The sequence below is a fragment of the Mus musculus genome, chromosome 9 (genome assembly GCF_000001635.26).
Source record: "Mus musculus strain C57BL/6J chromosome 9, GRCm38.p6 C57BL/6J".
NCBI lineage: Eukaryota > Metazoa > Chordata > Mammalia > Rodentia > Muridae > Mus > Mus musculus.
The window spans coordinates 53,309,487-53,322,811 of record NC_000075.6 but is presented as its reverse complement, the minus strand read 5'-3'; the positions used below and the strand labels follow the sequence as shown (position 1 = coordinate 53,322,811).

At 43.9% G+C, this 13,325-nt stretch overlaps 1 protein-coding gene across 3 annotated transcripts in view; it reads right to left on the bottom strand.

The window, feature by feature from the left end:
* Exph5 (exophilin 5) overlaps window positions 1–13,325 on the bottom strand; it is a 79,653-nt gene that overhangs the window by 58,355 nt on the left and 7,973 nt on the right. The window contains exon 1 of one of the 3 annotated variants that reach the window (XM_017313428.2): window positions 848–2,471. The exons of the other annotated variants lie outside the window; for them this stretch is intronic. The gene's annotated coding sequence lies outside the window, so the exon portion shown is untranslated. Of the gene's footprint in view, window positions 1–847; window positions 2,472–13,325 lie in introns of those variants that run through there. 3 annotated transcript variants of the gene reach the window in all.

Sequence of the window (13,325 nt, the reverse complement as noted above, 5' to 3'; positions counted from 1 at the left end):
GGAGACAGCAGTTCCCACAGAGCAAGCACTAAGTCTTTCGTTTAGGGTTTCAATTTCTGATAGGAACATGAATGGTTTTTCTGAAGTGAAGATTACATATTCTAACTATGAATTATAATTTGATAAGTGTGATATTCTATTCAGTTGGAAGAGCAACAAGCCATAATTAGTAATCATTTTCTCTAGCCACATTCTACATATCCACACCAGAGCTGAGCCCGCATGGCTGGCCTCTCTGCAAAGACTTTTCTTATAAGCTTAGTTCCATCCACGTTTCTCTGCGTCCTTGGCCCTGCATCACCACGGTCTGTACTACTCTCCAGTCATGAGCAGTTCAATCCTATATAAATTGTCAAAGGGCAGAGCATCATCAGACTTTTAAAAGTAGCCTTGGGTATGTAGTGAGTTCTAGGACAGCCTGGGTTACAGAGTGAGACAAAAACAAACAAACAAACAAACAAACAAGAGAGGGAGAGAAATTTCTTAAATTTTTATGGTCTGTCTCCCAAATACATTACACATTTCTTCAACCCTGGATTTTACATTAACAATAATAGGTTACATACCTTTTATAAATATAGGTCCTCAAAATATTTATCAAGGACCTCATATTTTAATATGAGTAAAAATGCTACTCATCCTGACTCCACAAAACACTGGGCTTAGCTAAGCAAATGCACACACTGAGACCTTGACGTAGCATCTCTTCATCACCATGTCTGCTGGATCTCACTCTTGGACACGTCCTGACCCCTCAGGTGTGCACTTAATACATTTAAGCTAATGCATTAATTTCTTGAGTCACAAACCTGAGTGCTCTGGGGCTTTTAGAAGAATGGTAGTTTACCTGTCTGGTGCTGGTGCCCACACAGACTGACTGCTTCGCTTCTGTCTTCAGTGACTCTGCGTGAGCTTCGAAAGCGACATTCATACAGTGCTCTACGCTAGGGAGCATGGTGTACCGAGGGGAGGAAGCTCCCACTCCTGGACAGCATTTCTGTCCATCCCACCTGGAAAGGGACAGAGCTGCTCAAAAGGAAGCTTGTTGTTTATTCGGGAGGACAAAGACCTGGAATAGAGTCCTGGGCTTTTTGTTTTGTTTTATTTGGAGGGAGGGCAGCTGTGTCAATTATTTGATCATGATATTTTTTGCTTACAGAAAAAGAAATTGGCTTCTGACTGAAGTCCAAAGCCAAGGGGAGGAAATGAAAAGACCCGTGTATCGCTCTGGCTCGCTGGCCACCCGCCGTTTGACAGGCTGCTCGCCACAGCTGGTACTTGTGACAGCTTCCTTCCCCTCCTCTACCGTTGGATGCCTGCTTTCAGCTTCTCCCCCCGAAGTCCCTCACCAGGCCATCTGGAACTAGGGAACAATTCCAGACTTCCTTGCCAGAACACTGCCTGGAAATGGGTTCACTCTTACCCTCACCTCCAGTCCTGGTCACAGGACTTCTTGCCAAGAAGTGATGTCTAAATATTTCAGAGAGATAACCTTTAGAATGCAGTTCTGTTAGCCATCCTTAAACTCAAGAGTGCAGCCTGTTCAGACTATACATTCAACATAAACAGTGAGCTGGACACCAAAAGTTTGTCAAAGCCCCAAACCTTCGTTTACCCATGTGGTGGTTTGAATAGGTTTGGCCTCCATAGACTCTTGTGTTTCTTGGCAGACAGAGAATGGCACTATTAGGAGGTGTGGCCTTATTGGAGTGGGCGTGTCACTGTGGGGATGGGCTTAGAGGTCTCCTATGCCTAAGCTCTGCCCTATGGGGAACCAGAGCTGCCTCCTGGCTCCCTGCAGGAGACAGTCTCCTCTTTGCTGCTGATGTGGAAATCTCAGCTCCTCCAGCACCATGTCTGCCTGTACACTGCCATGTTTTCCACCATGATGATAATGGACTGAACCTTTAAAACTATAAACCAGCCCCCATTAAACCTTTGCATTTATGAGTTGTCTTGGTCATGGTGTCTCTTCACAGCAATGAAAACCCTAAGACAATGCACAAGTTTTTCTGTCCTCCTCAGCCAGTGAACCACCAAGTCCTGAGATTTGAGCTTCCAATATTACTTGAATGTCTTCCCTTCATTTAATTCCTATTCAAGACTTCTGTCTTGGGCCATTCTATGTTGCTATAACAGAGTGCTACAGGTGGGTACTTTATTTCTCATAGTTTTTGTGGCCGAGAAGTCCAAGTGCAGGGCATCAGCATCTGGCAGGGACCCTTGTGCTATATCATATCATAGCAGAGGGCAAAAGAGCATGAGAGTGCATGAGAGAGCACACCAGAGAAAGTCAATTTATCTTTTGAGTTTTTGTGTGTGTGTGTGTGAGAGATAGGATCTATGTATCCCAGGCTGATGTCAACTTTTATGTAACCAAAGATGCCAAGGACAACCTTGAATTACTGGTCTTCCCACATCTGTATTCTGAGAATTGGCATTATGTGTGCCGTGTGTGTGTGTGTGTGTGTGTGTGTGTGTGTGTGTGTGAATATGCCTGTTTTGTTTTGTTTTTTGTTTTATTTTGTTTTGTTTTGTTTTGTTTTGTTTTGTTTTGTTTTGTTTGGTAGTGCTGGGATGGAACCAGGGCTCCTTTCATGCTAGGCAAGCACTCTCCTAACTGAGCTCCGTCTCCATGCCTCAAACTTGCTTTTGTACAAAGTTTCTCTCACCCCTGCAATGAGGACAGTCTATTCAGATGAACATAACCCTCATGACCCAGTCATCTCTTTAGGGTTCCACCTTCCAGCATTACAGTACTGGTGCATAAATTTCTGACACATGAACTTCAGAAAGCATTAAACGTCCATATAGAATTCTTCTTAACCCAAATTTGACCCAGCATTATCTACCCACAAAGAAATTCTGACTTCATTACTCTGTTGCTCTAACTATGTCCATGCTTCCCCCTCACTTTTACCAAGCCTAGGGTTTGGGGCATGGCACAGGGGCCTTCCATGATCCACCTCTGCCTCCTAACTCACATGCTTGCTTCTTACTTTGTACCCTGGTGGTCTGACCTATGAATTCTGGCTGCATCTCACTGTGGTTTCCCACATAGCCTAGTCTTGCCAACATTACTCATTGTATGTCCAGGACCCTCAGCTCTCTCCAAACTCAATTCAGGCATCATTTCCTCCAGCATGGTACTCAATGACCTCTGCGCTCCTATACATAACTGCCTGATCATTTACCACATAGTAATGAATATACAGTTGGCCCTTGCTATTACTTGGTTATATATCCATGGATACAAAAAACCATGAGTTAACAATATTTGAAAAGTACATTAAATATGTATGAAACTCATACACCTTTTAGTCATTATTCTCTAGAAAATATACATGCCAACTTTCATTACATTTAAATTGGATTAAGTATTGTAAGTAATCAAAAAAGGACTTACAGTCGGGTGGCCACAGATTATAGGTAAATGCATGTATACATCACTTTAAATAGGGGACTTCAGCATCTGTGGGTTTTGACATCTGATGGTAGGTGTTGGCACCAATCCCCCATAGATACTGAGTGCTGACTCTATGGTACTTAAATCCTCACCAGGTTGAAAGATTTTAAAGGGGCATTTTGTATCTTTGCAACTAGGAACATAATAAGACTCAGATATCCCTACATCAGAATGAGTGCTTGGTGTTGCAGTGTTGCTGAATTCTGATGGAAACGAATCTGTTCCATGATGCTGTCACTAAAGAGAGGGACAGAGCTCCCCAACCTCTATCCTTGGTGCACTGAAGCACTAAGAGGAGGAACCTGAACTCTGAACCTGTGATAAGTTCCAAAGACAATTGCTGTAACAACCAAATAGAGGTGCTAGTCACATTTGTCAGCTCTGAAAGGAAGTGAAGTTGTAATGCTGATGGGTGCCTGAGTTACACTCCCAAACTCCTGCTTCCCAGGAAGAAAACATCCAAGGTATAGAATTAGCCAGGCTCTAGGTCACCTCCTGACCTGACCTACTCATGGAGGTGCAGTCTTCATCAAGGAGGCTGTGACCCATGGGTGCCTCCAGTACCAAAGAGGTGGAGCCGAAGTGAGCTGGAGACAAAAGGCATTGGTACCACGTGCATCATAAAACCATCCCCGGCATTCTCCGTTCCCATGAGGAACAAATTTGATTCCCCAGAACCCATCTTTAAAAAGCCAGGCACAGTGGCGCACACTTGTAATCTTGGTCCTGGGGAGGCAGAGATGGACCCAGTCTACTCAGATCCCAGCCAGCAAAAGACTATCTCAAAAACCAAGCAAATGGCTCCTGAGAAACAATTCCTGATGTTAGCCTCTGGCCTTCAGTGCAACACACACACACACACACACACACACACACACACACACACGCACACACACACACATACGCACATGCACACACACACGCACATGCACACACACATGAACATAGTACATTCATTAATTGGGTTATCCCAGTAGACTCTCCTCAACAACCTCAGCAGCACAGAGAAAGTGTCAAATGTCAGCATGTGAAGAAGTAAGAAGAAAGCTAGGGTGGTGATGGACAGCAAGCTAGAACCAGACTTTAGCAGAACCTGGAGGAGGTGGCTTAGAAGGTAAAGACAGCTAACTTGGAGGGGATATGTTACTCATAAATGTTTAAAGATGTCTGCCTGGATGGCAGAGGCTAGGTAATTAAACAGCTATGGATAGACATGACCTAATTTATTGGCCTTTCCAGTTGCCTTCTCTGGAGCCAGTGCTATACCTGCAGTTAAGACTGAAGAGTGGTGAGTGGGTAGGGAAGCTGCCTGATGACATTGAAGGGGTGGCCATACTCTTGCTTACACATTCCCCAGTGGCGTACAGGGTCATTTCCAACCTCTTCCAACACACATAGGAGTTTTTCTTTTTATACAGCTAGGACTAAAGCTCCAACAGCTTACTCAAGGACAACTTTCAGCAAGCAGAGATCTTGCTTGGCTCTTAGTCCTGCAGAGGAACTTCTAAATGTGTAGCCATGTCTTCCAAAAGGAAACATTCCTTCATAGAGGGATGCCCTTGAAGATGTAAATGAACTTCATAAGCCTAGGAAGCTCCTAAAACTTACAAGACCACAAGGTACTTCCCTAAGGTTATACAAAGAGTAACAACAGCCCGAGAGAGGAGACTGACCCCACCTTGCCAAACAAGCCATTCAGGGGGGTCCTGAGGATCACCTATCCTGGTGTGGGCTTTTCAGTGGTGCAGCTGCCTTCAGTAATCCACACCCTGTAGCTAACTCCTCATCCCTAGTCCTGCTAACTCACCGGTCTAGGAAGCTCGACTCTGCTGGAATCATTTATTTGATCTGCTGCTGATGCTTTAGTTAGGCTGAACAGATTTCATCCATATCCCCCCAGGAAAAGGCACAACTTAAGTGCAAGCTCAAGTACAAACATTACAATCCAGCTAACAAGTTAAAATCATCCCCAAATCCATACAACCCTAGGCAGTTTTTATATATTCGCAGCGTTTGGGAGAAGAAAGCCACAGAATATATGGCAGCCACTTAAGAAATAGGAACTGTCAGCAAAATCCCGCTGGCATATGCATGTCTGCGTTTGGTGGCTGATTATGGGATGGATCCCCAGGTGGGGCAGTCTCTGGATGGCCCTTCCTTCCATCTCAGCTCCAAACTTTTTCTCTGTAACTCCTTCCATGGGTATTTTGTTCCCCATTCCAAAGAGGAACGAAGTATCCACACTTTGGTCTTCTTTCTTCTTGAGTTTCATGTGTTTTGCAAATTATATCTTGGGTAGTATAAGTTTCTGGGCTAATATCCACTTATCAGTGAGTGCATATCAAGTGAATTCTTTTGTGATTGGGTTACCTCACTCAGGATGATACCCTCCAGATTCATCCATTTGCCTAAGAATTTCATAAGTTCATTGTTTTTAATAGCTGAGTAGTACTCCATTGTGTAAATGTAGCACATTTTCTGTATCCATTCCTCTGTTGAGGGACATCTGGGTTCTTTCCAACTTCTGGCTATTATAAATAAGGCTGTTATAAACATAGTGGAGCATGTGTCCTTATTACCAGTTGGAATGTTTTCTGGATATATGCCCAGGAGAGGTATTGATGGATATATCTGTCTCTTGTGAGGGTATGCCAGTGCCTGGCAAATACAGAAGTAGATACTCACAGTCATTTATTGGATGGAACACAGGGCCCCCAATGGAGGAGCTAGAGAAAATACCCAAGGAGCTGAAGGGGTCTATAACCCTATAGGAGGAACAATAATATGAACTAACCAGGACCCCCAGAGCTCATATCTCTAGCTGCATATATAGCAAAAGATGGCCTAGTTGGCCATCATTGGGAGGAGAGGCCCTTGGTCTTGCAAAGATCATATGCCCCAGTACAGGGGAATGCCAGGGCCAGGAAGTGGGAATGGGTGGGTTGGGGAGCAGAGAGGGGGGTATAGGAGACTTTCAGGATAGCATTTGAAATGTAAATGAAGAAAATATCTAATAAATTTTAAAAAAATAAAAAAGAAATAGGAACTGAGCTCAAACTTTTAACAGCCAAGGTGATGAATGCCTACACCCTGTAGTGGGGCTTACGGAAGCCAGTTCTTAAGGCCAGAACCTAAGCAGCTTGTGGCCATTACAGCCTCTGTGTGTGCAACAGCCTGCACTGGGGTGGGGGGTGGGAGGTCCTTGAGATACAAAACAGTGAAAGCAAAAGAAGATTCTCCCAGTTGCCTGACTAAACAGCTTTGGGAACAGAAGGTAACTTTGGTCTAGTAAGAAACTTTAAAAAAAAAAATACTAGACATCAAGTTCACTATATTTGCAGCAGGCATAATCCTCTCAATGGATCCATGGCAGGACCCTAGGCTTTTTCCTCCCTAGCATAGGATTTTCTGAAATATTAGCAGTCTCTCAAAACTCATGCAAAGTAGGAAAGATGGGACAGTTGAAGTACATGATCCAAGTGCCCAGGGGACCTGTCAGATCCCTTAGCCTACGTCAGTCTCAGTCAGTCTCACCCGAGGAGCTTTAAAAGGCTGCTCACATGCCTGGCACCGTCAATCTGATCAATGCCCCTCAGTCAATAGGTCATAGGCCCAGGGGATTAGCTATTGCTGTTGTTTTGCTAAATGGACGTGTTCGAGACTGCCTTCTGAATATTTATGGCTATAATCATAGATTAGTGCTGCCCGAAACCTTGGCCAGAGAAGTTCTACTGCAGTTGACTGCAACACGGATTAAGAAAGAGCTGAGAATAAGTGAGTGCACAGCCACAAACAGGGCATGCGTATCACCCCCTCAAAGGCTAACGGAACACTGCCAAAAAGGGGAAGGGAAATGGGAAAATGTGCTGTGCTCACTACCTTATAGACATAAGATGTCTGCTGTACTGATAGGTGCATTACAGCTATAGTTATCTGCACAACCAACAACATCAGTCAACACTCCAGCAGCAGCACTAATTAGACTCAATGGGTGTGGGGGGGGGGTGGGTGAGGGGCATGCATGTGGGAGGCGGCTATGTTGGCAGTTCTGGGGGTGGGTAGGTGAGCGGCATGCATATGGGAGGAGGCTGGCTGTGTTGGCATGTGTCTGGGAGGAAGTGTTGTAGGAATGGATAGAATACCTTGTATACATTCATAAAATTGCCAAAGAACAAAGGATGCTGCAAACAGCGTCTGAGGAAGAAGCATGGTCCATAAGTAGGAACATTCTGAGCCTCAGCACACTAAGGCAGAAGGCATGGTCTGTGAAACAGGCTTGCCAGGTCAGGAGCAGGAATGTATTTTTTACGAGACATATGGGCTTCTTATATTTCCATCTATTTCTATTCATATTCCTTTGTCTTTGTGCCCCCTGGTGATCTATTAAGCAAGCCCTTCCATTTCTTGTAAACATGTTTTGATGTTTGTGTGGAGATGCCCCTAATAAAAGCCTAGCCCATGAGGCATACTGGGGCCTTGAAGCTTCCAGTAGGCTTCTTGGAGCCCTAGCCTCCCTGATTAAAATTACATTCCAGACTCTGAGGTTTCTTCATGAACTGAGATTCACACCCATGGTAAATGGAGCTCAAACAGCCTGAATCCTAGAACCTCAGATATTAAAGAAGGAAGGGAGGAAGAGAGAGAGAGAGAGAGAGAGAGAGAGAGAGAGAGAGAGAGAGAGAGAGAGAGAGAGAGTGTCAATCCTGTGGTGTCAATCCTGTGATGGGCCTGGTAGTTTTGAGAGTTTCTTAAATCATTTTCATTTCAGCCACAGCTAAGAATCACCATAGCTGAAGACATGTCATCACAGATGTGAAACATTCCCAGCAGATGTGCCAATAGCCTTGGTGTGCAGGCAGACACACAGAAGAGGAGTTGCCAGAGCGTGGAGAAGGCAAGTGCACAGCTACTCCCCCCAGACAGGCAAGTCTTGTGCCCGCCATAGCAGCACTGCATCACTTCAGCTGAACCCAGTGGTCTGCAGCCATTGCTTAGACAGTCCAACACTAAGCTTCACATGGGCGGGGGGGGGGGGGGGGCACTTCAGCATGGGTGCTTGGCCTCACTTAGGGCAGCCTATCATGAGTGTAAGTGACTGGTATTACAGTTACATCCCTCATCTAATATCTGAACCAGTCGGAAGACACAGAGTCAAAGGCACCCTAGGAGGAGTCGGCATGGGCTACGCACAACCTGCGCCTGAAAAATCTTCCAGTTTCAAGTCCTTCAGTCTTCAGTTTCAGCCCCAAGAGCCTCCAGTACCTAAAGTACCCTGAATCTATGCTCAAAGATGTTGACTTTTACAGATCTGACAGGACCTGGTCACAGTCCCTTTCTGGGAAGGCAATGCTCCACCCAGAAGGGAGCAAGGCAGAGAGCAGCCCCAGGTAGCCTCAGAAGCCACAATAGAATAGGAATCTCCCAAAGTGCAGAGTGTAAAGAAAGAACAAAGGGCAAAGGTGGGATGCAGACAGCAGGGTTACACATGGGGGAATTCTGGGGAACTCTCAGGAGGGGAAGCAAAGTGAATGAGCAGTGAGAGAAGGAGGATTCTGAAGGGAGACAGAAAAGAGGCACAGCCATGCCAGGGAAGAAGGGAGGGACATACTACCGGGAGGTGACACCTGCAGGCTACGCTTCTCAGGCTCTCATAACCTGCCGTTCTGCTTCCTACTGTAGCCCTGCAGGAACTGGTAGGTTAGCAGGGAAGAGGCAAGTGAAGGGTTTGCCCCTTTCTCTCAACTGCCTTGCTGTGGAGAACTTCTGCAAATGACTTGCTCTGCCATCACCAAACTCCTGGTCACCCCTGCCATGATTCCCGTTTCTCTTGCAGGAGCTAGAGGCTTTCTCCTGGAGAATGCCACCAAGTCACCCCTTTGTCTCTAAATAGTGACTTTTAGAGCTGGCTCTCATTATTTAATATTTGGCAATTTTGCGAGCTGGTCGTTAAACTATTGCTACTTGAACTTGGCCAACACAGCAAAGCAGGCATTTGCCTTTTCCTTCCCATGACCTGAGAAGAACCGCTCTCTAGTATGCTATGGCTTCTGTAGCTTCTATGCTACAGGCTCCATGCACTGCTCTCCTCTGGCTTGCCATCACTGTCCCCCTATTGTTTTGCTGGTTCTCTCTGTGGCCACATGGCCAATTCACTGTGCTCCATTACACCTGATACACAGAGTGGCTTGGTTTTTGGTTGGATTCCAACTGACTCCTAGGTGGGGAACTGGAATAAGCCAGAGACATCCAGAAAGTGCCTCTAATTTGAATATAAGGTGTAGGAAAGGTGGAGGTGCAGGGAAGGGGTCTCCTGGGAGCAAAGGCAGGGACAGCAAACATGCACACTGCTAAAACACCAAGGGAAGGAATCTGTTCTGATAGAGGAACTGTGGTTCTAAGATGATGGGGCAACTCCCCCACTCAGCTTCGATCCCCCCACCCCGCCCCGGGAATAAAGAACAAACAAAGAAACAAACAAAAACATGAACACTCACATCTGTATAAAGTACTATGAAAATCATGAAAGAATAAAAAAACCCGAATAATATGCAATGCTATAAGATATGATGGTTTTAATGTATTATTCAGAGAATAATGACAAGAAAATGCATGCACATACTGAATACAGATGCAGTTCCCTTTTAAATAGCTTTGACCCATGGCTGGGAGTGAATCTTAGACAGCACTTAGCAGTGTAGGCAAAGCCATCTGGTTGACCTTCAGTCTGGATGAATGGGTGGATGGGTGGTTGGGAGGGTAGATAGATGTAGTTAGATGCTAGGTAGTTAAATCAATAGGTGCAAACTCCTAGATACAAAGAGCTATGAAATAAGTTATTATTTTATTGAGTTCCATAAAGAATATTTGAGGGTTAAAAGCAAAAATTATATTCCTATTATATATAGTTCTAATATATCAAGCAAACACCACATAAAGCCTACATAAAGGGGTAAACTGACCTCTGTAAAAGTGATGTCTTACATTTCATGTTAAATAGTGATTTATAAGTTTCTTGTGAAAAGATGTGTGTGTGTGTGATTACCAGAGTAACCATGAAAACATATATACAAATAAACAGCAAAATCTTCAGTAAACAAATATAAAAAACAAAACAAAACGCTTAAAGCCACTGCAAGGGGCCAGTGAGAAGGCTCAGCAAGCGGAGGCCCTTGACACCTGAGGCATGAGTTTGAGCCTTGGGACCCATGAGGTGAGAACCAGCTTAGTCAAGCTGTCCTCTGACCCCCATATTGTGAACTATGGCACATGTGCCTGCCCCCCAATAATAAAGAAACATTTAAAATAATTAACAATTTTAAAATATTAAAATAATAAATAAATAGTTAAAATATTTTAATGCTGCAGGTGGGAGGAGAAAATGAGGAACATATAAAAATAATGAACAGGGAACAACATGGTAGACCTAAATAAGTGCACTCATATCATGATAGAGGTTGCATGTCAAAAAGATGATGCTATTAACGTAGCCTGCCAGAAACACATGACAACAACCTTGTATACCTCAATATGATAATATAAGCAAAATGAGTGCATTTCTTTGAAACCACCAACTACACAACTTATGCGGGGTAACCTATCTGGAAAAGCCCTGTATCATTAAAGAAATTGAATTTATAATTTAAAACTTACAGAAAAAAAACTCCAGTACCAGGAGTTTTACCAAATGCTTTTAGGAGAAACTACACCACCTCTTACAGGAATAGAAGAGAATCTGTAATAAAGCTAGATTTACTCTACATTTAAGTAGACAAAAACCATAAGCATGGCATAGTGGTTCATGTCTCCAATTCCAATGCTTAGAATACAAGTCAGGAGGACCAGAAGTTTGAGGCCAGCCTGAGCTACAACATATGAGGATAGATTGGGCTATACATAAGACTGTCTCAAAAACAAAGCAAAGCAAAGCAAAGCAACATGATATATATATCAGTATCTTTCACCAATCCAGGTGCCAAAACCCCTAAAGAAACATTAGCAAACTAAATTTTAACTATAAATAGCAATAAATCCTGGCCAATGGGGCTTGCCTTGAGAGTGTGCCTGTGTGTGCTAGCCTGGTGGTAAGAAAGTACTGCAATTCTCATTTAGCTGCATTTGCATCAAAAGATGGCCTAGTCGGCCATCACTGCAAAGAGAGGCCCATTGGACTTGCAAACTTTATATGCCCCAGTACAGGGGAACGCCAGGGCCAAAAAGGGGGAGTGGGTGGGTAGGGGCTTGTGGGGGTGGGTATGGGGGACTTTCTGGATAACATTGGAAATGTAAACGAGGAAAATACCTAATAAAAAAATGAAGTCCAAAAAAAAAAAAAAAAAGAAAGAAAGAAAGAAAGTACTGCAATAAAATATCAAAATAAAGAAACTATGTGGCTGCAAATGGGTTATGACCCTACAGTTCTGGAGGTCAAGATCAACATAGGACAGGACCCTGCTTCCTCCAAAGGACCATCCCTGTTCCTGACCATTCATCGCTCATGTAACTATGATGGTGTCTACACATGGCTTTTTTGCTATGCCTGCCCTGTGTTCAGATTTTTTTCAGTGAGGATGTCAGCCTCATTACAGTAGGATGCACCCGAGTGATCCCATTTTCAGTCAACTATCTATGTGATAGATCTCTCCAAGACCACACCGAGGAACCCAGGTTAGACCAGCACACATTTTTAAAAACACAGTTCATTCTGCAATAGCAATGTTGATTTGGTATTTTAAAAGTGGCTACTGTACACACCGTATCAGGTCTAAAGATGGAAAACCACATGAGCACATTAAGCGGTGTTTCTAAAGAATTTGATCAAAATTTTTAGCAGTAAGAGATAAAATCTGATGCAAAAGCATCAATCAGAAAATCGTAAGCAACATCACACCTAACACCAAAAGACTGACAGTTCTGAGTCAAGGCAAGTCAGCCCTGTTCAATGTCATGTTGGAAGTTTGTGTGTATGTGGGGTGTGTGTGTGGGGTATGTGTGTGTGTGTGTGTGTGTGTGTGTGTGTGTGTGTGTGTGGTGTGTGTGTGTGTGTGTGGTGTGTATGTGGGGTGTGTGTGGTGTGTGTGTGTGTGTGTGTGTGTGTGGGTGTGGGGTGTGTATGTGGGGTGTGTGTGTGTGTGTGTGTGTGTGTGTGTGTGTGTGTGAGGGTGGAGGAGGGGAGGGGACTCCTCTAGAACAGGCATTACATATAGCTGTGAACTGCAACGTGGGTGTTGGGAATTGAACAGAGGTCTTCTGGAAGAACAGCCAGTGAATGCTTTTAACTGATGAGCCACCTCTCCAGCCCCATGTTGGAAGTTTTCATTAATATTAGGCAGGAAGGATAGAAGACATACCTGTCAGACAAGAGGAAATGAAACCACCTCTACATGAGTTTAGCAGAGTGTTGGGACACAGGATTCTCAGTGTGGATTTGTACTAATAGCAGAGGTAAATCTAAAACTGACACAGAAAAGTAAAGGAAGTAAATTGGCAAAATAGTTGTTTTTATAATTTTTAAAAGAGATTTTATGTATATACTGTCACTGTGTTCATACACACCAGAAGAGAGCATCAGATCCCATTACAGATGGTTGTGAGCCACCATGTGGGTGCTGGAAATTGAACTCAGGATCTCTGGAGAACAGTCAGTGCTCTTAACCACTGAGGCATCTCTCCAGTCCCTATTTTTATAATTTTGATATTAAGATTTGCTATAAACTCATAGGAATGAAACATGTGTACCATTTATTGAGGAAATAGCATATAGACAATAAAGTAGGGCAGAGTCAAGAAACATACCCCCAAATATACTTTTACAAAGACACAGAAACAAGTCAGTGAAGGAGGAATTTCTTCCTAAGAAATA